Below are 25,506 nucleotides of genomic sequence, written 5' to 3'. Positions count from 1 at the left end.
TGTCTCACCCTGTCTGTCTCTCTCCCTGTCGCACTCTGTCTCTCTCCCTGTCTCACCCTGTCTCACCCTTTCTCACCCTGTCTCTCTCTGTGTCTTTCTGTCTCTCGCTGTGTCTCTCTGTGTCTCTCTCTGCCTCTTTCTGCCTCTCTCTGTCTCTCTCTGCCTCTCTCTGCCGCTCTATCTCTCTGGCTCTGGATTTCTGGCTCTCTGGCTCTGTCTCTCTGTCTATGTTTCTCTGGCTCTATCTCTCTGTCTCTCTGTCTTTGGCATTGTTTGTCTCCGACTGTCTCTATCCCTATATTCATCTATCTGTGTTTGTATATCGGTCTCTGTCTGTCTGACGTTGGCTGACTGTCTGTTTCTGTCTCTGTCTCCTGCCCCTCTTCTTCCCATCTTCTGCCCATCTGCTGTCGCTCGCTGTCTCTCTCTGACATTCTCTGGCCCTCTCTGGCCCTCGATGGCCCTCGATGGCCCTCGCGGGCCCTCTCTGGCCCTCTCTAACTCTCTCTGGCTCTCTGACTCTCTCTCTGACTCTCTCTCCCTGTCTCACTCTCTGTCTCTCTCTCTCTGTCTCTCTCTCTCACTTTCTGTTGCTGACTGTGCCTCTGTCTGTCTTCGTCATTGTCTTGTCTGTAGGTCTTTGTCTGACTGTCTCTGACTCTCTGTCTACCTATGTCTGACACAGTCAGTCAGAGGATTTTTCTCCCTGGGTCTCTGTATATCCGATGTCTGTCTGTCTCTCTGCCTGCCTGTCTCTCTCTATGTCTGTCTATTTCCATCTGTATGTCTGTCTGATTATCGCTCTTTCTCTCTCTGCTGCCTCTGTCTCTGTGAGACTGTTTCTATCAGTCTCTTCTGTCTGAGTCTGACTCAATTTGTCTCTGTATGACTGTCTCTGTATGTCCTTGTCTGTCTGTCACACTCTGCATGTTCTGTCATTGTCAGTCTCAGTATTGCGTGTATGCCTCTGTCACTATCTGCCAGTCTGTCTCTATCTCTCTGTATATTTCTGTCTGATCTCCCTCTCAATGTCAACCTCTGACTGTTTCTCGGTCTGTCTCACTCTGTTTTTCTGTGTCTCTGTCTGCCCCTCCCTTTAAATCGCTGTTTGCCTCTCAGTCTGTCTTCCACACTTTGTGTGTCTGTCTTCCATCTGTGTGCCTATGTGTCTCTCTATGTCTGTCTCTCTCTCTCAGGCTGCTTCTTTCACTCTGTTTGTGTTTGTCTCTAAGTGTGTCTGTTTCAGTTTCTGTCTGTCAGTCTGTAGGTTTCTAACTGTGTCTGTCTCTGTCTGTCAGCCTGATTTTGTATGACTGTCTGCCTGTCTCTCTGTCTGTTTGTTTATCTCTGTCTCCCTGTATCTGTCTCTCTATATCTGTGTCTCTGTGTCTCTGTTTTTCTCTGTTTCTCTCTGTCTCTCTGTCTCTGTCTGTCTCTGGCTGTCTGTGTCTCTGTGCCTGTCTCTGTCTGTATGTCTCTCTGTCTCTCCATCTCTCTGCCTCTGCATGTCTCTGCCTGCCTGTCTCTCTGTCTGCCTGTCTCTCTGTCTGTCTGCCTGTCTCTCTCTCTCTGCCTGTCTCTCTTTCTGCCTCTCTGTCTGCCTGTCTTACTAGCTCTCTGTCTCTGTCTTTCTTTGTCTCTCTTTCTTTCTCTCTGTCTGTATATCTCTGTCTGCCTGCCTCTGTCTGTCTGTTTGTCTGTCTGTATGTCGCTGTCTCTCTGTCTGCCTGTCTCTCTCTCTGTTTCTGTGTTTCTGTATTTCTGAGCCTCTGTGACTATGTGAATCTGTCTTTGTTTGTCTCTGACTGTCTGTCTGTCGGACTGTTGTCTGTCTCTGTAAGTTTGCCTCTTACACTTTGATTGTATCTGTCTCTAAGTTTGTGTGTCTGTCTCTGTCTACATGTCTGTCTCTCTCTCTCCTTTTCTCTCTCTCCATCTCTCTCTCTCCATCTCTCTCTCTGACCACCTCTCTCTCTCTCCATCTCTCTCTCTCTCTCTGTCTGTCTCTCTCTCTCTCTCAGTCTTCTCTGTCTCTCTCTGTCTCTCTCTGTTTCTCTCTGTCTCTCTCTTTCAGTCTCTCTGTCTGTCTCTGTCTATCTCTGTCTCTCTTCCTGTATCTCTCTATCTATCAGTCTCCTTCTCTCTGTCTCTGCCTTTGTGTATCTTCATGCCTGTCTCTGTCTGTCTCTGAAAGTCTGTCGGTCTCTGTATGTCAGCCTCTTCTTCTCTGGCTGCCACTTTCACTTGTTTGTACCGGTCCCTAGATTTGTCTGTCTCTGTCTGTGTCTCTCTATCTCTCTGTCTCTCTGTTTCTGCCTCTCTGTCTTGCTGTCTCTGTCTCTCTGTCTCTCTTCTGGCTATCGGCTGGCCATTTTCTGACGCTCTCTGGCTGTCACTCTCTTTCACTCTCTGTCACTCTCTGTCACTCTCTGTCACTCTCTGTCTCCCTCTGTCTCCCTCTGTCGCGGTCTCTTTGTCCCTCTGGCTATCTGTCTCTGTCTCCTTCTCTCTGTCACTGTCTTTGTGTCACTGCATGCCTGTCATAGAAGCATAGAAACATAGAGGATAGGAGCAGGAGTGGGCCATTCGGCTCTTCGAGTCTGCTCCGCCATTCATTGAGATCATGGCTAATCATCCAAATTCAGTACCCTGTCCCTGCCTTCTCCCCATATCCCTTGATCCCTTTAGCCTCAAGAAATATATCCAAATCTATCTTGAATATATTTAATGAACTGGCCTCCACCGCCCTCTGTGGCAGAGAATTCCACAGGTTCACGACTCCCTGGGTGAAGAAATTCCTCCTCATTTCTGTCCTAAATGGCTTAACCCTTATCCTTAGACTATGACCCCCGGTGTGGAGATGCCGGAGTTGGACTTGGGTGGACAAATGTAAGAATTCACACAACACCAGGTTATAGTCCAACAGATTTATTTGAAATCACAAGCTTTCGGAGCACTGCTCCTTCGTCAGGTGAAGTGGAGAGATGCATAAAAACACAGCTTACACAACACGGAGAACCTTTACACAACAGGAAACACATTACTCAATATGGGATATCTTTACAAAGCAGACAACATCTCTAAACAACAGGGAAAACCTTTACACAACAGGGAACATCTTTAAACAAAAGGGAACAACTTTATATAACAGGGAACATCTTTACACAACCGGGAATTTCTTTACACAGCAGAAAGCACCTTCATGCAAGTCCCTCTTCATCTCAGTCCCCGTTTCCCTGTCTGCCTACCTCACTCTCTGTTTCTCTCGCAGTCTCGGTTTTCCCTCAGTCTCTGTCTCTCCCTCGTGTTATTCGGTCTGTCTGTCTGTCTCTCTCTCTCTGGTTTCTTCAGTGTCTTTCTCAGTCCCTCCCATTGTGTGGCCAGAAAGACCCTTGCTGGTTTGCTGTGTGTCATTTTGTGACTGTCCCATTGTCGGTGGAGTAATACTGAGTGTCCTTGTGACATTATGCAGCCATGTGAGCCTGCCAACACGGTGTGGCGGGGTCCGGGTCTCTGGGCTGTTTGACGGCTATGCTATATCTTACAACACAGCCTGGATGCTGAAATTTGTCTCGCTAACACACAGCACCGTGAGGCATCGGAACTTAAACACCAGCCGGGATCCTGCACCAGTCGACAGCCGAGCGGCACCGCGGAAGCGTGCTGGGCCCATAACCCAGAAGTCGATGGATCGAAATCCATCCTCTGCTATTTGCATTCTTATTTACACCAACAATAAAAACCTCTATTGCTACACACAATCAAATCACACTTTACTTACACCAACTTCCTGCTTGCAATACACAACAGGGATAAATTATTAATTAAATTTACAATGGGTGTGTTCCAACAAAGATCTATTTATTAGTGTTGCCCTGTGAACAGGTAGCTTCTTCTGATCTAGTGGGTTGCATCAGAAGAGAGTTGACGATCACGAATTTAATTTCCTTTTGTTTCCCCTTTTACTTACAAGACCAAGCCACTTTTCAATCACCAGTCACTAGTTTCAGATTCCGCAGAGTAGTGATGTGGTAGCGTGGCCGTGGTCTAATGCACTGGATTAAACGTCTAGTTTTTTCGGGATGCGAGGGTGCGAGTCCCACCGCTGCCCGATTTTGCAGCATTCGCAAATTTCGTCACTTGGACAACAGCCGTAAACCGTGCAGGTGTGTCGGTTTTGTTCAGTATTATGTCACCTTTTCCTTCAGTTGTTATTGGCAGACAGATCTGATTGCAGAATTTCCTCTGGTCCATAATTGGCCTGAACACCGTCCCGAACACTACAAACACCGCCACTCAATCAACTGAATTCAGCTCGTTCACTCACTCGTCTCCACACCTGCTGCCTCTCACTTATTCAGATATGCACCACTTTTACAATTTTGTTATTTCCATTTTTTGCAATCTGTCGACCGCGCCCCCCATTGCTGTCAATCTCGCACCCACCATCTCTCCGTCATTTCCCCGTTCGCCCTTCCAATCTTGCCGGTTCAACAGCCCCTCCCATTTGCTCCTGTGCTCCAATCCGATTAATGTAACACGAGTATCTTTTGTTCAATCTAACCTATCCAGACAGTGAAAGTTACATTAAGACATGGTTCAGAGAAGATCCATTCTGTAAAAAAAAGGGTGGGTGGGATCTGGACTCTGACTTCAGGATGTGAGTCAGATGTGTTTTTCATACCATTAGTCTGAGGAAGTTGTGATTCGCTGGGCAAACTTTTCCTATTGTTCTCTCCTCTTATAATTGTGATACATTTCAGGCTCAATGCGTCAGGTTTTATTGATCACACTTTACGCTTTACTTACAGCAACTTCCTTCTTCAGTAAACACAAGAACCTTCCACACAACTTTCAAATAACTTTATTCGCGACAATATTAGCTGCAAATGCTGCAAACTTGGAGCAGCCTTGGCCTTCCCCTTTCTCTCAACGCATTCCTGCAGCGCCGCCTCTCCAGCACCAGATGGTGCTCTTGGCCTTTACACAACAAGGAATACCTTCACACAAGACGGAACACCGTTGCACAACACGGAGAACCTTTACACAACAGGAAACACATTACTCAATATCGGACATCTTTACAAAGCAGACAACATCTCTAAACAACAGGGAAAACCTTTACACAACAGAGAACATCTTTACGCAACAGTGAACAACTTTATATAACGGGGAACATCTTTACACAACAGGGAATTTCTTTACACAGCAGAAAGCACCTTCATGCAAGTCTATCTCCTCATCTCAGTCCCCGTTTCCCTGTCTGTCTACAAACCCTCTCTGTTTCTCTCGAAGTCTCGGATTTCCCTCAGTCTCTGTCTCTCCCTTGTGTTATTCGGTCTGTCTCTCTCTCTCTCTCTCTCTCTTGTTTATTCAGTGTATTTCTCTATCCCTCCCTTTGTGTGGTGAGAAAGACCCTTGCTAGTTTTCTGTGTGTCATTTTGTGTCTGTCCCATTGTCGGTGGAGTAATACTGAGTGTCCTTGTGAAATTACGCAGCCATGTGAGCCTGCCAACACGGGTGCTGCGGGGTCCGGGTCTCTGGGCTGTTTGACGGCCATGCTGTAGCTTTCAACATCGCCTGGATGCTGAAATTTGTCTCGCTAACAGACAGCACCGTGGGGCATCGGAAGCTAAGCACCAGCCGGCATTCTGCACCAGCCGATAGCAGAGTGGCGCAGCGGAAGCGTGCTGGGCTCGTAACGCAGAGTATTCGATGGATCAAAACCATCCTCTACGATCAGCATTCTTATTTACACCAACAATAAAAACCTCTTTTGCTACACACAATCAAATCGCACTGATTTTTACACATTTTACTTACAACAACTTCCTGCTTGCAATACACAACAGGGATAAATTATTAATTAAATTTACAAAGGGTGTTTTCCAACAAAGATCTATTTATCAGTGTTGCCCTGTGAACAGGTAGCTTCTTCTGATCTAGTGGGTTGCATCAGAAGAGAGTTTGCCGATCACGAATTTAATTTCCTTTTGTGTCCCCTTTTACTTAGAAGACCAAGCCATATTTCAATCACCAGTCACTAGTTTCAGATTCCACTGAGCATTGCTGTGGTAGCGTGGCCGAGCGGTCTAAGGTGCTGGATTAAAGCTCCAGTTTTTTCGGGGTGCGAGAATTCGAAACCCACCGCTGCCAGATATTGCGGAATTCGTAAATTTCGTCGCTTGCCCAACAGCCGTAAACCGTGACAGGCATGGCGGTTTTGTTCAGTATTATGTGACCTTTTCCTTCAGTTGTTATTGGCAGACAGATCTGATTGCAGAATTTCATCTGGTCCATAATTGCCCTGCTGTCAATGTCGCACCCACCATCTCTCCGTCGTTTCCCAGTTCGCTCTTCCAAACCTGCCGGTTGAACAGCAGCTCCCATTGGCTTCTGTGCTCCAATCAGATTAATATAACACGAAGATGTTTTTTCAATTTTGTACATTAAAAAAAGAACATGGGGGGATCTGGACTCTGTGTTCAGGATGTTAGTCGGATGTGTTTTTCATGCCATTAGTCTGAGGAATTTGTGATGAGGAGGGCAAATATTCCCTACTATTCTCTCCTCTTATAATTATGATAAATTTCAGGCTCAATGCGTATGGTTGCTTTACTTACAACAACTTACTTCTTGCAATAAACACAAGAACCTGCAACACAACTTTCAAATCAGCTTATTCACACCAACATAAGCTGCAAATGATGCAAACTTGCAGCAGCCTTGGACTGTCCCTTTCTCTCAACGCATTCCTGCAGCGCCGCCTCTCCAGCACCAGATGGTGCTCTTGGCCTTTACACAACAGGGAATACCTTCACACAAGACGGAACACCGTTACACAACACGGAGAACCTTTACACAACAGGAAACACATTACTCAATATCGGACATCTTTACAAAGCAGACAAAATCTCTAAACAACAGGGAAAATCTTTACACAACAGAGAGCATCTTTACACAACAGGGAACAACTTTATATAATAGGGAACATCTTTACACAACCGGGAATTTCTTTACACAGCAGAAAGCACCTTCATGCAAGTCTCTCTCTTCATCTCAGTCTCCGTTTCCCTGTCTGTCTACAAACCCTCTCTGTTTCTCTCGCAGTCTCTGTTTTCCCTCCATCTCTGTCTCTCCCTCGTGTTATTCGGTCTGTCTGTCTCTCTCTCTATCTCTCTCTCTGGTTTCTTCATTGTCTTTCTCTGTCCCTCCCTTTGTGTGGCCAGAAAGACACTTGCTAGTTTGCTGTGTGTCACTCTGTGTCTGTCCCATTGTCGGTGGAGTAATACTGAGTGTCCTTGTGACATTATGCAGCCATGTGAGCCTGCCAACACGGGTGCTGCGGGGTCCCGGTCTCTGGGCTGTTTGAAGGCCATGCTGCAGCTTTGAACACAGCTTGGATGCTGAAATTTGTCTCGCTAACAGACAGCACCGTGCGGCATCTGAAACTAAACACCAGCCGGCAGTTTGCACCGGCCGACAGCAAAGCGGCGCAGCGGAAGCGTGCTGGGTCTATAACTCTAGCGGTCGATGACTCGAAACCATCTTCTACTATTTGCATTCTTACTTATACCAACAATAAAAAGCTCCATTGCTGCCCACAATCACATCGCACTTAATTTTTTACCACTGTTTACAATTGACTTACTCCAACGTCCTGCTTGTAATACACAACAGGGATAAATTATGAATTCAATTTACAATAGGTGTGTTTCACAAACATCTATTTATTAGTGTTGCCATGCGAACACGTAGCTTCTTCTGATCCAGTGGGTTGCATCAGAAGTGAGTTTGCCGTCCCGGAATATAATTTCCTTTTGTTTCCACTTTTTATTTTACAAAACCAAGCCACCTTTCAATCACCAGTTACGTGTTTCAGAAATCGCGGTGTGCTGTGGTAGCGGGGCTGAGCGGTCAACGGCGCTGGATTTATTCTCCAATTTCGCCGCGAGCTTGAAGTTCGAATCCCACCGCTGCCACATGTTGCAGCGCTCGTAAATTGCGTCGTAAACAGTGCAGGCTGGCTGGTTTTGTTCACTATCATATCACTTTTTCCTTCAGTTGTTATTGACAGGCAGATACGGTTTGCAGAATTTCGTCTGGTACATAATTGGCCGGAAACCAGCATTGGAAACTGCAACCATCGTTACCCAACCAACTGAATTCAGACCGTTCACTCACATCTCTCACTAATTGCTGCCTCTCACTTATTCAGATATACAGCACTTTTACATTTGTGTTTCTGCCATTTCTTGCAATCTATCGATCGCGCCCCCCATTGCTGTCACTCTCGCACCCACCATCTCTCCGTCGTTTCCCCGTTCGCCGTTCCAAACTTGCCGGTTCAACAGCATCTCCCATTTGCTCCTGTGCTCCAATCCAATTAATGTAACACGAGTATCTTTTGTTCAACCTAACCTATCCAGACAGCGAAAGTTACATTAATACATTGTTAAGAGAAGATCCATTCTGTAATGCAAAAAAAAACTTGGAGGTGATCTGGACTCTATGTTCAGGATGAGAGTCAGATGTGCTTTTCATACCATTAGTCTGAGGAAATGTGATTCGGAGGGCAAATATTTCCTATTATTCCCTCCTCTTATAATTATGGTAAATTTCAGGCTCATTGCGGCAGGTATTTTTATCGCACTTTCCGCTTCACTTACAGCAACTTCCTTCTTGCAATAAACACAAGAACCTGCAACAAAACTTTCAAAACACTTTTCTCGCACCAACATAAGCTGCAAATGCTGCAAACTTGGTGCAGCCTTGGCCTTCCCCTTTCTCTCAACGCATTCCTGCAGCGCCGCCTCTCCAGCACCAGATGGTGGCCTTGGCCTTCACACAACAAGGAATACCTTCACACAAGACGGAACACCATTGCACAACACGGAGATCCTTTACACAACAGGAAACACATTACTCAATATCGGACATCTTTACAAAGCAGAGAACATCTCTAAACAACAGGGAAGACCTTTACACAACAGAGAACATCTTCACACAATAGGGAACATCTTTACACAACAGGGAACATCTTTACCCTGCAGAAAGCTCCTTCATGCAAGTCTCTCTCTCTCTCTTCATCTCAGTCTCCGTTGTCCTGTCTGTCCACAAACCCTCTCTGTTTCTGTCGCTTGCTCGGTTTTCCCTCCGTCTCTATCTCTCCCTCGCTTTATTAGGCCTGTCTCTCTCTCTCTGGTTTCTTCAGTGTCTTTCTCTGTCCCTCCCTTTGTGTGGCCAGAAAGACCCTTGCTAGTTTTCTGTGTGGCATTCTGTGTCTGTCCCATTGTGGGTGGAGTAATACTGAGTGTCCTTGTGACATTGTTCAGCCATGTGAGCTTCCCAGCACGGGTGTTGCGGGGCCCGGGTCTCTGGGCTGTTTGAGGGCCATGCTGCAGTTTTCAACACAGCCTGGATGCTGAAATTGGTCTCGCTAACACACAGCACCCTGCGCCATCGGAACCGAAACACCAGCCGGGATTCGGCACCAACCGACAGCAGAGCGGCGCAGCGGAAGCGTGCTGGGCCCATAAACCGGAGGTCGATAAATCGAAGCCATCCTCTGCTATTAGCAGTCTTATTTACACCAACAATAAAAACCTCTATTGCTGCACACAATCTAATCGCACTTATTCTTATCACACTTTACTTACACCAACTTCCTGCTTGCAATACACAACACGGATAAATTATGAATTAAATTTATATTGGGAGTGTTCCAACAAAGATCTATTAATTAGTGTTGCCCTGTGAACAGGTAGCTTCTTCTGATCTGGTGGGTTGCATCAGAAGAGAGTTGCCGACCACGAATTTAATTTCCTTTTGTTTCCCCTTTTATTTAAAAGACCAAGCCTCATTTCATTCACCAGTTACTATTTTCAGATTCCTCAACCGATTGATGTGGTAGCGTGGCCGAGCGGTCTAAGGCGCTGGATTTAGGTTCCCGTTTCTTCGGAGGCGCGGTTCAGAATCCCACCGCTGCCAGTTATGGTTGAATTTATAAATTTCGTTTCACAGAAAGCGTTATACTATGCAGGCCAGACAGTTTTGCCAATATCTATATCACTTCTTAAACTTTCGATGTTATCATTTCTGTTCACGCACACGTCTCCACGTGCGCTGTATCTCACTTACTCAGATTCCACCACTTCTTACAATTTTGTTGCTCCTTGCTGCCACCATCTCACCGCCGATTCCCTGTTCGCCCATCTAAACTTCCCGGTTGAACAGCACCTCCCCTCTGCTCCTGCGCTCCATTCCGATTATTATATCACGAATATATTCTCAAGCTGACACAGAGGGAGAAATAGACTGGATTTTAGGCGGTTTTATTTTCCAGAGAGCAGTAATACGTTGCACTCCGGTGTTGTGGGAGCTGACTCTCTGATCGCCTTCAAGAAGGATGGGAAAAAACATGGCAGATGGAAGTTAACGCAGAGAAGTGTGACGTAATATATTTTGTTAGGACGAATGAGGAGAGGCAAAATCAACGAAATGGTAGAATTTCAGACGGGTGCATGAACAGAGAGACCCGGCGGTGTATGTGCACAAATCTTTGATGCTGGCAGGACACGGCTGTTAAAAAGCACATGGGAACCTTGGCTTTATCAATAGAGGAATAGAGAAGAAAACTAAAGAAGTTATGCTAAATCTTCCTAAAACACTGGTTACCCTCAGCGGGACTATTGTGTTCAATTATGGCATACACTTTGGGAAGGATGGCTCGGCCTTGGAGAGGGTGCAGGGCAGATTTCTAGAAAGGTACCAAGTTATGTGGAGAGATTGGAGAACCTGGGATTGTTCTCCTTAAAGCAGAAACGGTAGAGATTTTCAAAAACTTGAAGTGGTGTGATAGGTCAAGTAGGAAAACTATTTCCTCTGACAATTGGAAAGGTAACCAGAGATAATAGATGTAATATATACTGGCGCGCAGGCGCTTGTTAAGTGCTGGAACACATTACCTAAAATGGTAGTGGAGTCAGATTCAAAGCAACCTCAAAAGGCAATTGGAAATGTTTTTGAACTGCAATAATCTGCAGGCTTGTGGGAAAAACGCTGGGGTGTGGGATGAAATTTGACAGTTCTTTCGAAGAGCCGGCACAGGCATGACAGTCTATGACTTTAACTCCTCCATAATGTTAAAGGACTACATGCGCTCCACTCTCAGTCTACTATTTTTCCTATAGGGACGAGGCCAAATATTTCCAGAAGACGTCCTTCTCATTTCCCCTTCCACTGTTCCTGACGATGCCAGAATTCTTCTCTTCACCCACAGTTGCTTCAGGCGCTCCTTCTTCAGCACATACTGAGAAAACACAGGGAGATCAGAAAGAAGAGGCTGCCAGGTCTTCTGTACTGCATTACAATATGGTACTAGTTTTTGGGGATATAGCTCAGTGGTAGAGTGCATGCTTCGCATGTATGAACTTCTGGGTTCACTTCCCAGCATCTCCAAATGTTGTTTTCTGCAAAATGTTGTTTTAGGCGTTCCAGAATCTGAGGCCTCGGTTAAACATTTTTTCCAGTCCTTAAAATCTATCGACCGCGCCACTCATGCTGCCACTCTCGCAACCAGCATCTCACAGCCGCTTCCCCGTTTGCCCTGACAGACTTCCCTGTTGAAAAGCGCATCTCATCTGCTCCTGTGCTCCAATCCGTTTAATATAACAAGAATAACAAGAACCAGGGCAGCACGGTGGCATAGTGGTTAACACCTGTTACCTCACAGCGTCAAGTAATCCAGATTCGAATCCGGCTTCACGTGACTGTCTGTGTAGAGTTTGCACATTCTGCCCGTGTTTGTGTGGGTTTGCTCCGGTTTTCTCCCACAGTCCAAAACATGTGCGGGTTAGGTTGATTGACTATGATAAATTGACCCTTAATTTAGGGGGATTAAATACGTGGGGTTACAGGGACAGGGTGGGATATGTGTCGGTGCGGGCTCAATGGGCCGAAATGACCTTTATCTGCAATGTGGGGTTTCTGTGATTCTCTGAATATATTATCAACCTGTCCAATATACACAGGGAACGTTACTTTAAGACAACGATAGGAGAAAATACACAGGTGGCGAGCTGGACTGTCTGTTCAGGGTGAGGGTTAGCTTTGTTTTTCATTCCATTAGTCTGAGGAACTTGTGATTGAGAGCAAATATTTCCTATTATCTATTGTATAAAAATGGAGTTCTTGTTTCCGTGAAATGGACAGTGGTGAGCATACTGCTGCTGCCTTCTTGCTTCCAATGGGAACAATCGCTTCAGCGATCAGTCTCATGCTTGGCACCCTGGATAATCTACTTCCCTTTTACCAATATTCCAAGTGCGGCTTTCTTGCCATTAAAATCCACCTGGAAAATCGGCCACAGTGGATAATCCATTCTGAAAACCCTTTTCTACACTTTCCTCAGGTTTACACATACATGGATTAGAATGGAAAGCTTGCAACTATTACAATTGCCAGAGAACTGCAGCTTCCTTGCATCGCTCTGCACCCTGATCACATGACAACAACCAACCAATCACATAGAGCGGCGCGAGAACACCCCCATTGAATGTGTCCAATCAGGGCCTGAGGATTGAACTGCTCTGTCACATGCAGTTCCAGTACGTTGGAGGACTCAGCTGTGAGCGGATGACTTGTTGCTGTCGCTAGCGCCGCGGCCGAGAAGCGAGCAGCCCCTGCAATCTCTTGTTTTCAGCCAAATGCTAGAGGTATGAATTTCTAATGACAAAATCTTTGACGCTAACTGATTTGGTTGCTGTATTTGAATGCGGTTTAGTGCCTCGCACGGGCCTTGTGATTTTCTTTTTGCGTACGGTTTGCAGTGTGTGATCGCTTAACATTTTGCGACTGAAGTTAAATGCAATATCTGATTCAAATTGTTGCTTCATATGGCGTTCGGTCAAATTGAGGAAATTCGACACTGCGAACGGGATTCAAATCGCCTTTTCTCTTGTGTGCTGCTTTTGTCCCTTTGTATGGCCGCGTGCCTCAGGGAAAGTGGTTGGAGAATACATCTTTGGCTGCATTGTTTTTCCTGCTGGTTGTCCATCCAGCTAAACATAGTTTTCTGTGGTGAAATGAATTCAGCAGACGCTACGAAGGAAGAACATATAAATTCTTTCATGGCTTGACTGGGCGGATTCTGAGAGGTTGTTTACCCTGGCTGTGGAGCCCGAACTAGAGGTCAAAGTTTCAGAATAAGGGGCCGGCCATTTAAGATTGAGATGAGGAGAAATTGCTTCATTGTAAGGGTTGTGTATCTTTGGAGTTTTCTAACGCAGAGGGCTGTGGTGGTTCAATCGTTGAGTACATTCCTAACTGAGATGGATATGTACATTATGGAAATCAAGGTATATGGGGCTAGGTCGGTAATTTTCAGTTGAGGTAGAGGATCAGCCATGATCTTATTGAATGGCGGAGCATGATCGAGGGCCGCATGGCCAAATCCTGCTCCTATTTCTTATGATCTAATGTACCGATTTAGGCCGGCGGTGTTGAGAACTGTGGCTCGTCTGCCTTAGTTCATTAAATAAGCATCGCAGTAGGAAGCAGCATCAACTGGAAGATGGCTGCGCGGAAGACGTGCATTTTCTTCAATGGGTTGCAAAATAAAACATTTTCGACGGTTAAAATTGCTTTGACGGTTTCAAGAGCGTTAAATAACGTAGTATTCTCCTTTGGCTTAGGCCTCTCGTAATGTCATAACGGGGTGAAGTGCTTGTTATACTTTCTGCTTGAAACTTTGTTTGATTGCAGCTTTGAATCTCGGCAGAGGAACCGAAAGTCAGCAGTTCAAATTAAGTAAAAACCGATCATTTGGGACGACGTCCTCGGTGCCGCAGTCGGCAGAGATTGGAACCTGCGCGGGGAAACCCTCAATATATTATCTAATCCATCGCCTTAACCACTCGGCCACGACTACCCTGGCGGTGGTTTGGACCCACGCAGCTTCTCATTTGCTTCGAAATCGGTGCCTCTGCTGTGAACACTCTGGCACATAATCACATGGGTTCATGTGGAATAATTCCAATTGCAAACATTTTCGTGTCTGTCTCTGTGGCGCAATGGGCCAGCGCCTTCGGCTGTTAACTGAAAGGTTGGTGGTTCGAGCCCACCCAGAAACGTGAGTAACTTTTAATGTTTGCAAACTCATCTATTGTTTAAAAATGGAGTCTTTGATTCCGTGAAATGAACAGTGGTGAGCATACTGCTGCTGCCTTCCTGTTTCCAATGGGAACAATCGCTTCATCGATCAGTCTTCTGCCAGGCAGCATGGATATTCTACATCCCTTATACCAATACTCCAAGTGCAGCGTTCTTGCATTAAAATCCAGCAGGAAAATCGGCCACAGTGGATAATCCATTCTGAAAACCCTTTTCTACACTTTCCTCAGGTTTACACATACATGGATTAGAATGGAAAGCTTGCAACTATTACAATTGCCAGAGAACTGCAGCTTCCTTGCATCGCTCTGCACCCTGATCACATGACAACAACCAACCAATCACATAGAGCGGCGCGAGAACACCCCCATTGAATGTGTCCAATCAGGGCCTGAGGATTGAACTGCTCTGTCACATGCAGTTCCAGTACGTTGGAGGACTCAGCTGTGAGCGGATGACTTGTTGCTGTCGCTAGCGCCGCGGCCGAGAAGCGAGCAGCCCCTGCAATCTCTTGTTTTCAGCCAAATGCTAGAGGTATGAATTTCTAATGACAAAATCTTTGACGCTAACTGATTTGGTTGCTGTATTTGAATGCGGTTTAGTGCCTCGCACGGGCCTTGTGATTTTCTTTTTGCGTACGGTTTGCAGTGTGTGATCGCTTAACATTTTGCGACTGAAGTTAAATGCAATATCTGATTCAAATTGTTGCTTCATATGGCGTTCGGTCAAATTGAGGAAATTCGACACTGCGAACGGGATTCAAATCGCCTTTTCTCTTGTGTGCTGCTTTTGTCCCTTTGTATGGCCGCGTGCCTCAGGGAAAGTGGTTGGAGAATACATCTTTGGCTGCATTGTTTTTCCTGCTGGTTGTCCATCCAGCTAAACATAGTTTTCTGTGGTGAAATGAATTCAGCAGACGCTACGAAGGAAGAACATATAAATTCTTTCATGGCTTGACTGGGCGGATTCTGAGAGGTTGTTTACCCTGGCTGTGGAGCCCGAACTAGAGGTCAAAGTTTCAGAATAAGGGGCCGGCCATTTAAGATTGAGATGAGGAGAAATTGCTTCATTGTAAGGGTTGTGTATCTTTGGAGTTTTCTAACGCAGAGGGCTGTGGTGGTTCAGTCGTTGAGTACATTCCTAACTGAGATGGATATGTACATTACGGAAATCAAGGTATATGGGGCTAGGTCGGTAATTTTCAGTTGAGGTAGAGGATCAGCCATGATCTTATTGAATGGCGGAGCATGATCGAGGGCCGCATGGCCAAATCCTGCTCCTATTTCTTATGATCTAATGTACCGATTTAGGCCGGCGGTGTTGAGAACTGTGGCTCGTCTGCCTTAGTTCATTAAATAAGCATCGCAGTAGGAAGCAGCATCAACTGGAAGATGGCTGCGCGGAAGACGTGCATTTTCTTCAATGGGCTGCAAAATAAAACATTTTCGACGGTTAAAATTGCTTTGACGGTTTCAAGAGCGTTAAATAACGTAGTATTCTCCTTTGGCTTAGGCCTCTCGTAATGTCATAACGGGGTGAAGTGCTTGTTATACTTTCTGCTTGAAACTTTGTTTGATTGCAGCTTTGAATCTCGGCAGAGGAACCGAAAGTCAGCAGTTCAAATTAAGTAAAAACCGATCATTTGGGACGACGTCCTCGGTGCCGCAGTCGGCAGAGATTGGAACCTACGCGGGGAAACCCTCAATATATTATCTAATCCATCGCCTTAACCACTCGGCCACGACTACCCTGGCGGTGGTTTGGACCCACGCAGCTTCTCATTTGCTTCGAAATCGGTGCCTCTGCTGTGAACACTCTGGCACATAATCACATGGGTTCATGTGGAATAATTCCAATTGCAAACATTTTCGTGTCTGTCTCTGTGGCGCAATGGGCCAGCGCGTTCGGCTGTTAACTGAAAGGTTGGTGGTTCGAGCCCACCCAGAGACGTGAGTAACTTTTAATGTTTGCAAACTCATCTATTGTTTAAAAATGGAGTCTTTGATTCCGTGAAATGAACAGTGGTGAGCATACTGCTGCTGCCTTCCTGTTTCCAATGGGAACAATCGCTTCATCGATCAGTCTTCTGCCAGGCAGCATGGATATTCTACATCCCTTATACCAATACTCCAAGTGCAGCGTTCTTGCATTAAAATCCAGCAGGAAAATCGGCCACAGTGGATAATCCATTCTGAAAACCCTTTTCTACACTTTCCTCAGGTTTACACATACATGGATTAGAATGGAAAGCTTGCAACTATTACAATTGCCAGAGAACTGCAGCTTCCTTGCATCGCTCTGCACCCTGATCACATGACAACAACCAACCAATCACATAGAGCGGCGCGAGAACACCCCCATTGAATGTGTCCAATCAGGGCCTGAGGATTGAACTGCTCTGTCACATGCAGTTCCAGTACGTTGGAGGACTCAGCTGTGAGCGGATGACTTGTTGCTGTCGCTAGCGCCGCGGCCGAGAAGCGAGCAGCCCCTGCAATCTCTTGTTTTCAGCCAAATGCTAGAGGTATGAATTTCTAATGACAAAATCTTTGACGCTAACTGATTTGGTTGCTGTATTTGAATGCGGTTTAGTGCCTCGCACGGGCCTTGTGATTTTCTTTTTGCGTACGGTTTGCAGTGTGTGATCGCTTAACATTTTGCGACTGAAGTTAAATGCAATATCTGATTCAAATTGTTGCTTCATATGGCGTTCGGTCAAATTGAGGAAATTCGACACTGCGAACGGGATTCAAATCGCCTTTTCTCTTGTGTGCTGCTTTTGTCCCTTTGTATGGCCGCGTGCCTCAGGGAAAGTGGTTGGAGAATACATCTTTGGCTGCATTGTTTTTCCTGCTGGTTGTCCATCCAGCTAAACATAGTTTTCTGTGGTGAAATGAATTCAGCAGACGCTACGAAGGAAGAACATATAAATTCTTTCATGGCTTGACTGGGCGGATTATGAGAGGTTGTTTACCCTGGCTGTGGAGCCCGAACTAGAGGTCAAAGTTTCAGAATAAGGGGCCGGCCATTTAAGATTGAGATGAGGAGAAATTGCTTCATTGTAAGGGTTGTGTATCTTTGGAGTTTTCTAACGCAGAGGGCTGTGGTGGTTCAGTCGTTGAGTACATTCCTAACTGAGATGGATATGTACATTACGGAAATCAAGGTATATGGGGCTAGGTCGGTAATTTTCAGTTGAGGTAGAGGATCAGCCATGATCTTATTGAATGGCGGAGCATGATCGAGGGCCGCATGGCCAAATCCTGCTCCTATTTCTTATGATCTAATGTACCGATTTAGGCCGGCGGTGTTGAGAACTGTGGCTCGTCTGCCTTAGTTCATTAAATAAGCATCGCAGTAGGAAGCAGCATCAACTGGAAGATGGCTGCGCGGAAGACGTGCATTTTCTTCAATGGGTTGCAAAATAAAACATTTTCGACGGTTAAAATTGCTTTGACGGTTTCAAGAGCGTTAAATAACGTAGTATTCTCCTTTGGCTTAGGCCTCTCGTAATGTCATAACGGGGTGAAGTGCTTGTTATACTTTCTGCTTGAAACTTTGTTTGATTGCAGCTTTGAATCTCGGCAGAGGAACCGAAAGTCAGCAGTTCAAATTAAGTAAAAACCGATCATTTGGGACGACGTCCTCGGTGCCGCAGTCGGCAGAGATTGGAACCTACGCGGGGAAACCCTCAATATATTATCTAATCCATCGCCTTAACCACTCGGCCACGACTACCCTGGCGGTGGTTTGGACCCACGCAGCTTCTCATTTGCTTCGAAATCGGTGCCTCTGCTGTGAACACTCTGGCACATAATCACATGGGTTCATGTGGAATAATTCCAATTGCAAACATTTTCGTGTCTGTCTCTGTGGCGCAATGGGCCAGCGCGTTCGGCTGTTAACTGAAAGGTTGGTGGTTCGAGCCCACCCAGAGACGTGAGTAACTTTTAATGTTTGCAAACTCATCTATTGTTTAAAAATGGAGTCTTTGATTCCGTGAAATGAACAGTGGTGAGCATACTGCTGCTGCCTTCCTGTTTCCAATGGGAACAATCGCTTCATCGATCAGTCTTCTGCCAGGCAGCATGGATATTCTACATCCCTTATACCAATACTCCAAGTGCAGCGTTCTTGCATTAAAATCCAGCAGGAAAATCGGCCACAGTGGATAATCCATTCTGAAAACCCTTTTCTACACTTTCCTCAGGTTTACACATACATGGATTAGAATGGAAAGCTTGCAACTATTACAATTGCCAGAGAACTGCAGCTTCCTTGCATCGCTCTGCACCCTGATCACATGACAACAACCAACCAATCACATAGAGCGGCGCGAGAACACCCCCATTGAATGTGTCCAATCAGGGCCTGAGGATTGAACTGCTCTGTCACATGCAGTTCCAGTACGTTGGAGGACTCAGCTGTGAGCGGATGACTTGTTGCTGTCGCTAGCGCCGCGGCCGAGAAGCGAGCAGCCCCTGCAATCTCTTGTTTTCAGCCAAATGCTAGAGGTATGAATTTCTAATGACAAAATCTTTGACGCTAACTGATTTGGTTGCTGTATTTGAATGCGGTTTAGTGCCTCGCACGGGCCTTGTGATTTTCTTTTTGCGTACGGTTTGCAGTGTGTGATCGCTTAACATTTTGCGACTGAAGTTAAATGCAATATCTGATTCAAATTGTTGCTTCATATGGCGTTCGGTCAAATTGAGGAAATTCGACACTGCGAACGGGATTCAAATCGCCTTTTCTCTTGTGTGCTGCTTTTGTCCCTTTGTATGGCCGCGTGCCTCAGGGAAAGTGGTTGGAGAATACATCTTTGGCTGCATTGTTTTTCCTGCTGGTTGTCCATCCAGCTAAACATAGTTTTCTGTGGTGAAATGAATTCAGCAGACGCTACGAAGGAAGAACATATAAATTCTTTCATGGCTTGACTGGGCGGATTCTGAGAGGTTGTTTACCCTGGCTGTGGAGCCCGAACTAGAGGTCAAAGTTTCAGAATAAGGGGCCGGCCATTTAAGATTGAGATGAGGAGAAATTGCTTCATTGTAAGGGTTGTGTATCTTTGGAGTTTTCTAACGCAGAGGGCTGTGGTGGTTCAGTCGTTGAGTACATTCCTAACTGAGATGGATATGTACATTACGGAAATCAAGGTATATGGGGCTAGGTCGGTAATTTTCAGTTGAGGTAGAGGATCAGCCATGATCTTATTGAATGGCGGAGCATGATCGAGGGCCGCATGGCCAAATCCTGCTCCTATTTCTTATGATCTAATGTACCGATTTAGGCCGGCGGTGTTGAGAACTGTGGCTCGTCTGCCTTAGTTCATTAAATAAGCATCGCAGTAGGAAGCAGCATCAACTGGAAGATGGCTGCGCGGAAGAAGTGCATTTTCTTCAATGGGTTGCAAAATAAAACATTTTCGACGGTTAAAATTGCTTTGACGGTTTCAAGAGCGTTAAATAACGTAGTATTCTCCTTTGGCTTAGGCCTCTCGTAATGTCATAACGGGGTGAAGTGCTTGTTATACTTTCTGCTTGAAACTTTGTTTGATTGCAGCTTTGAATCTCGGCAGAGGAACCGAAAGTCAGCAGTTCAAATTAAGTAAAAACCGATCATTTGGGACGACGTCCTCGGTGCCGCAGTCGGCAGAGATTGGAACCTGCGCGGGGAAACCCTCAATATATTATCTAATCCATCGCCTTAACCACTCGGCCACGACTACCCTGGCGGTGGTTTGGACCCACGCAGCTTCTCATTTGCTTCGAAATCGGTGCCTCTGCTGTGAACACTCTGGCACATAATCACATGGGTTCATGTGGAATAATTCCAATTGCAAACATTTTCGTGTCTGTCTCTGTGGCGCAATGGGCCAGCGCGTTCGGCTGTTAACTGAAAGGTTGGTGGTTCGAGCCCACCCAGAGACGTGAGTAACTTTTAATGTTTGCAAACACATCTATTGTTTAAAAATGGAGTCTTTGATTCCGTGAAATGAACAGTGGTGAGCATACTGCTGCTGCCTTCCTGTTTCCAATGGGAACAATCGCTTCATCGATCAGTCTTCTGCCAGGCAGCATGGATATTCTACATCCCTTATACCAATACTCCAAGTGCAGCGTTCTTGCATTAAAATCCAGCAGGAAAATCGGCCACAGTGGATAATGCATTCTGAAAACCCTTTTCTACACTTTCCTCAGGTTTACACATATATGGATTAGAATGGAAAGCTTGCAACTATTACAATTGCCAGAGAACTGCAGCTTCCTTGCATCGCTCTGCACCCTGATCACATGACAACAACCAACCAATCACATAGAGCGGCGCGAGAACACCCCCATTGAATGTGTCCAATCAGGGCCTGAGGATTGAACTGCTCTGTCACATGCAGTTCCAGTAGGTTGGAGGACTCAGCTGTGAGCGGATGACTTGTTGCTGTCGCTAGCGCCGCGGCCGAGAAGCGAGCAGCCCTTCAATCTCTTGTTTTCAGCAAGGAAGCTGCAGTTCTCTGGCAATTGTAATAGTTGCAAGCTTTCCATTCTAATCCATGTATGTGCAAACCTGAGGAAAGTGCAGAAAATGGTTTTCAGAATGGATTATCAACTGTGGCCGATTTTCCTGCTGGATTTTAATGCAAGAACGCTAGAGGTATGAATTTCTAATGACAAATTCTTTGACGCTAACTGATTTGGTTGCTGTATTTGAATGCGGTTTAGTGCCTCGCACGGGCCTTGTGATTTTCTTTTTGCATACGGTTTGCAGTGTGTGATCGCTTAACAATTTGCGACTGAAATTAAATGCAATATCTGATTCAAATTGTTGCTTCATATGGCGTTCGGTCAAATTGAGGAAATTCGACACTGCGAACGGGATTCAAATCGCCTTTTCTCTTGTGTGCTGCTTTTGTCCCTTTGTATGGCCGCGTGCCTCAGGGAATGTGGTTGGAGAATAAATCTTTGGCTGCATTGTTTTTCCTGCTGGTTGTCCATCCAGCTAAACATAGTTTTCTGTGGTGAAATGAATTCAGCAGACGCTACGAAGGAAGAACATATAAATTCTTTCATGGCTTGACTGGGCGGATTCTGAGAGGTTGTTTACCCTGGATGTGGAGCCCGAACTAGGGGTCAAACTTTCAGAATAAGGGGCCGGCCATTTAAGATTGAGATGAGGAGAAATTGCTTCATTGTAAGGGTTGTGTATCTTTGGAGTTTTCTAACACAGAGGGATGTGGTGGTTCAGTCGTTGAGTACATTCCTAACTGAGATGGATATGTACATTACGGAAATCAAGGTATATGGGGCTAGGTCGGTAATTTTCAGTTGAGGTAGAGGATCAGCCATGATCTTATTGAATGGCGGAGCATGATCGAGGGCCGCATGGCCAAATCCTGCTCCTATTTCTTATGATCTAATGTACCGATTTAGGCCGGCGGTGATGAGAACTGTGGCTCGTCTGCCTTTGTTCATTAAATAAGCATCGCAGTAGGAAGCAGCATCAACGGGAAGATGGCTGCGCGGAAGACATGCATTTTCTTCAATGGGTTGCAAAATAAAATATTTTCGACGGTTAAAATTGCTTTGACGGTTTCAAGACCGTTAAATAACGTAGTATTCTCCTTTGGCTTAGGCCTCTCGTAATGTCATAATGGGGTGAAGTGCTTGTTATGCTTTCTGCTTGAAACTTTGTTTGATTGTAGCTTTGAATCTCGGCAGAGGAACCGAAAGGCAGCAGTTCAAATTAAGTAAAAACCGATCATTTGGGACGACGTCTTCGGTGCCGTAGTCGGCAAGATTCGAACCTGCGCGGGGAAACACCCAATGGATTTTTAGTCCATCGCCTTAACCACTCGGCCACGACTACCCTGACGATGGTTTGGACCCACGCAGCTTCTCATTTGCTTCGAAATCGGTGCCTCTGCTGTGAACACTCTGGCACATAATCACATGGGTTCATGTGGAATAATTTCAATTGCAAACATTTTCGTGTCTGTCTCTGTGGCGCAATGGGCCAGCGCATTCGGCTGTTAACTGAAAGGTTGGTGGTTCGAGCCCACACAGAGACGTGAGTAACTTTTAATTTTTGCAAACTCATCTATTGTTTAAAAATGGAGTCTTTGATTCCGTGAAATGAACAGTGGTGAGCATACTGCTGCTGCCTTCCTGTTTCCAATGGGAACAATCGCTTCATCGATCAGTCTTCTGCCAGGCAGCATGGATATTCTACATCCCTTATACCAATACTCCAAGTGCAACGTTCTTGCATTAAAATCCAGCAGGAAAATCGGCCACAGTGGATAATCCATTCTGAAAACACTTTTCTACACTTTCCTCAGGTTTACACATACATGGATTAGAATGGAAAGCTTGCAACTATAACAATTGCCAGAGAACTGCAGCTTCCTTGCATCGCTCTGCACCCTGATCACATGACAACAACCAACCAATCACATAGAGCGGCGCGAGAACACCCCCATTGAATGTGTCCAACTGCTCTGTCACATGCAGTTCCAGTACGTTGGAGGACTCAGCTGTGAGCGGATGACTTGTTGCTGTCGCTCGCACCGCGGCCGAGAAGCGAGCAGCCCCTGCAATCTCTTCTTTTCAGCCAAATTCTAGAGGTTTGAATTTCTAATGACAAAATCTTTGATGCTAACTGATTTGGTTGCTGTGTTTGAATGCGGTTTAGTGCCTCGCACGGGCCTTGTGATTTTCTTTTTGCGTACGGTTTGCAGTGTGTGATCGCTTAACATTTTGCGACTGAAATTAAATGCAATATCTGATTCAAGTTGTTGCTTCATATGGCGTTCGGTCAAATTGAGGAAATTCGACACTACGAACGGGATTCAAGTCGCCTTTTCTCTTGTGTGCTGCTTTTGTCCCTTTGTATGGCCGCGTGCCTTAGGGAATGTGGTTGGAGAATAAATCTTTGGCTGCATTGTTTTTCCTGCTGGTTGTCCATCCAGCTAATCATAGTTTTCTGTGGTGAAATGAATTCAGCAGACGCTACGAAGGAAGAACATATAAATTCTTTCATGGCTTGACTGGGCGGATTCTGAGAGGTTGTTTACCCTGGCTGTGGAGCCCGAACTAGAGGTCAAAGTTTCAGAATAAGGGGCCGGCCATTTAAGATTGAGATGAGGAGAAATTGCTTCATTGTAAGGGTTGTGTATCTTTGGAGTTTTCTAACGCAGAGGGCTGTGGTGGTTCAGTCGTTGAGTACATTCCTAACTGAGATGGATATGTACATTACGGAAATCAAGGTATATGGGGCTAGGTCGGTAATTTTCAGTTGAGGTAGAGGATCAGCCATGATCTTATTGAATGGCGGAGCATGATCGAGGGCCGCATGGCCAAATCCTGCTCCTATTTCTTATGATCTAATGTACCGATTTAGGCCGGCGGTGTTGAGAACTGTGGCTCGTCTGCCTTAGTTCATTAAATAAGCATCGCAGTAGGAAGCAGCATCAACTGGAAGATGGCTGCGCGGAAGAAGTGCATTTTCTTCAATGGGTTGCAAAATAAAACATTTTCGACGGTTAAAATTGCTTTGACGGTTTCAAGAGCGTTAAATAACGTAGTATTCTCCTTTGGCTTAGGCCTCTCGTAATGTCATAACGGGGTGAAGTGCTTGTTATACTTTCTGCTTGAAACTTTGTTTGATTGCAGCTTTGAATCTCGGCAGAGGAACCGAAAGTCAGCAGTTCAAATTAAGTAAAAACCGATCATTTGGGACGACGTCCTCGGTGCCGCAGTCGGCAGAGATTGGAACCTGCGCGGGGAAACCCTCAATATATTATCTAATCCATCGCCTTAACCACTCGGCCACGACTACCCTGGCGGTGGTTTGGACCCACGCAGCTTCTCATTTGCTTCGAAATCGGTGCCTCTGCTGTGAACACTCTGGCACATAATCACATGGGTTCATGTGGAATAATTCCAATTGCAAACATTTTCGTGTCTGTCTCTGTGGCGCAATGGGCCAGCGCGTTCGGCTGTTAACTGAAAGGTTGGTGGTTCGAGCCCACCCAGAGACGTGAGTAACTTTTAATGTTTGCAAACACATCTATTGTTTAAAAATGGAGTCTTTGATTCCGTGAAATGAACAGTGGTGAGCATACTGCTGCTGCCTTCCTGTTTCCAATGGGAACAATCGCTTCATCGATCAGTCTTCTGCCAGGCAGCATGGATATTCTACATCCCTTATACCAATACTCCAAGTGCAGCGTTCTTGCATTAAAATCCAGCAGGAAAATCGGCCACAGTGGATAATGCATTCTGAAAACCCTTTTCTACACTTTCCTCAGGTTTACACATATATGGATTAGAATGGAAAGCTTGCAACTATTACAATTGCCAGAGAACTGCAGCTTCCTTGCATCGCTCTGCACCCTGATCACATGACAACAACCAACCAATCACATAGAGCGGCGCGAGAACACCCCCATTGAATGTGTCCAATCAGGGCCTGAGGATTGAACTGCTCTGTCACATGCAGTTCCAGTAGGTTGGAGGACTCAGCTGTGAGCGGATGACTTGTTGCTGTCGCTAGCGCCGCGGCCGAGAAGCGAGCAGCCCTTCAATCTCTTGTTTTCAGCAAGGAAGCTGCAGTTCTCTGGCAATTGTAATAGTTGCAAGCTTTCCATTCTAATCCATGTATGTGCAAACCTGAGGAAAGTGCAGAAAATGGTTTTCAGAATGGATTATCAACTGTGGCCGATTTTCCTGCTGGATTTTAATGCAAGAACGCTAGAGGTATGAATTTCTAATGACAAATTCTTTGACGCTAACTGATTTGGTTGCTGTATTTGAATGCGGTTTAGTGCCTCGCACGGGCCTTGTGATTTTCTTTTTGCGTACGGTTTGCAGTGTGTGATCGCTTAACAATTTGCGACTGAAATTAAATGCAATATCTGATTCAAATTGTTGCTTCATATGGCGTTCGGTCAAATTGAGGAAATTCGACACTGCGAACGGGATTCAAATCGCCTTTTCTCTTGTGTGCTGCTTTTGTCCCTTTGTATGGCCGCGTGCCTCAGGGAATGTGGTTGGAGAATAAATCTTTGGCTGCATTGTTTTTCCTGCTGGTTGTCCATCCAGCTAAACATAGTTTTCTGTGGTGAAATGAATTCAGCAGACGCTACGAAGGAAGAACATATAAATTCTTTCATGGCTTGACTGGGCGGATTCTGAGAGGTTGTTTACCCTGGATGTGGAGCCCGAACTAGGGGTCAAACTTTCAGAATAAGGGGCCGGCCATTTAAGATTGAGATGAGGAGAAATTGCTTCATTGTAAGGGTTGTGTATCTTTGGAGTTTTCTAACACAGAGGGATGTGG

At 45.7% G+C, this 25,506-nt stretch overlaps 5 non-coding genes across 5 annotated transcripts; 4 read left to right on the top strand and 1 right to left on the bottom strand.

Annotated features, from left to right (window-relative positions):
* The first annotated feature begins 16,048 nt into the window (after window positions 1–16,048).
* Window positions 16,049–16,122, top strand: trnan-guu (transfer RNA asparagine (anticodon GUU)). Its single transcript has one exon. It is a non-coding gene; the product is annotated as a tRNA-Asn (tRNA).
* A 1,916-nt stretch (window positions 16,123–18,038) lies between these two features.
* trnan-guu (transfer RNA asparagine (anticodon GUU)) lies at window positions 18,039–18,112 on the top strand. Its single transcript has one exon. It is a non-coding gene; the product is annotated as a tRNA-Asn (tRNA).
* Window positions 18,113–20,028: 1,916 nt separating this feature from the next.
* On the top strand, window positions 20,029–20,102 carry trnan-guu (transfer RNA asparagine (anticodon GUU)). Its single transcript has one exon. It is a non-coding gene; the product is annotated as a tRNA-Asn (tRNA).
* A 1,847-nt stretch (window positions 20,103–21,949) lies between these two features.
* On the bottom strand, window positions 21,950–22,032 carry trnaf-aaa (transfer RNA phenylalanine (anticodon AAA)). The gene has a single exon. It is a non-coding gene; the product is annotated as a tRNA-Phe (tRNA).
* Window positions 22,033–24,131: 2,099 nt separating this feature from the next.
* Window positions 24,132–24,205, top strand: trnan-guu (transfer RNA asparagine (anticodon GUU)). Its single transcript has one exon. It is a non-coding gene; the product is annotated as a tRNA-Asn (tRNA).
* Window positions 24,206–25,506: the final 1,301 nt, after the last annotated feature.

Source organism: Somniosus microcephalus, unplaced genomic scaffold, assembly GCF_052327205.1.
Source record: "Somniosus microcephalus isolate GS21.2 unplaced genomic scaffold, FLI_Smic_1.0 unresolved_chr9, whole genome shotgun sequence".
Classification (NCBI taxonomy): domain Eukaryota; kingdom Metazoa; phylum Chordata; class Chondrichthyes; order Squaliformes; family Somniosidae; genus Somniosus; species Somniosus microcephalus.
Note: the sequence above shows the minus strand (reverse complement) of the source record. Positions and strands in the feature narration are given on the sequence as shown.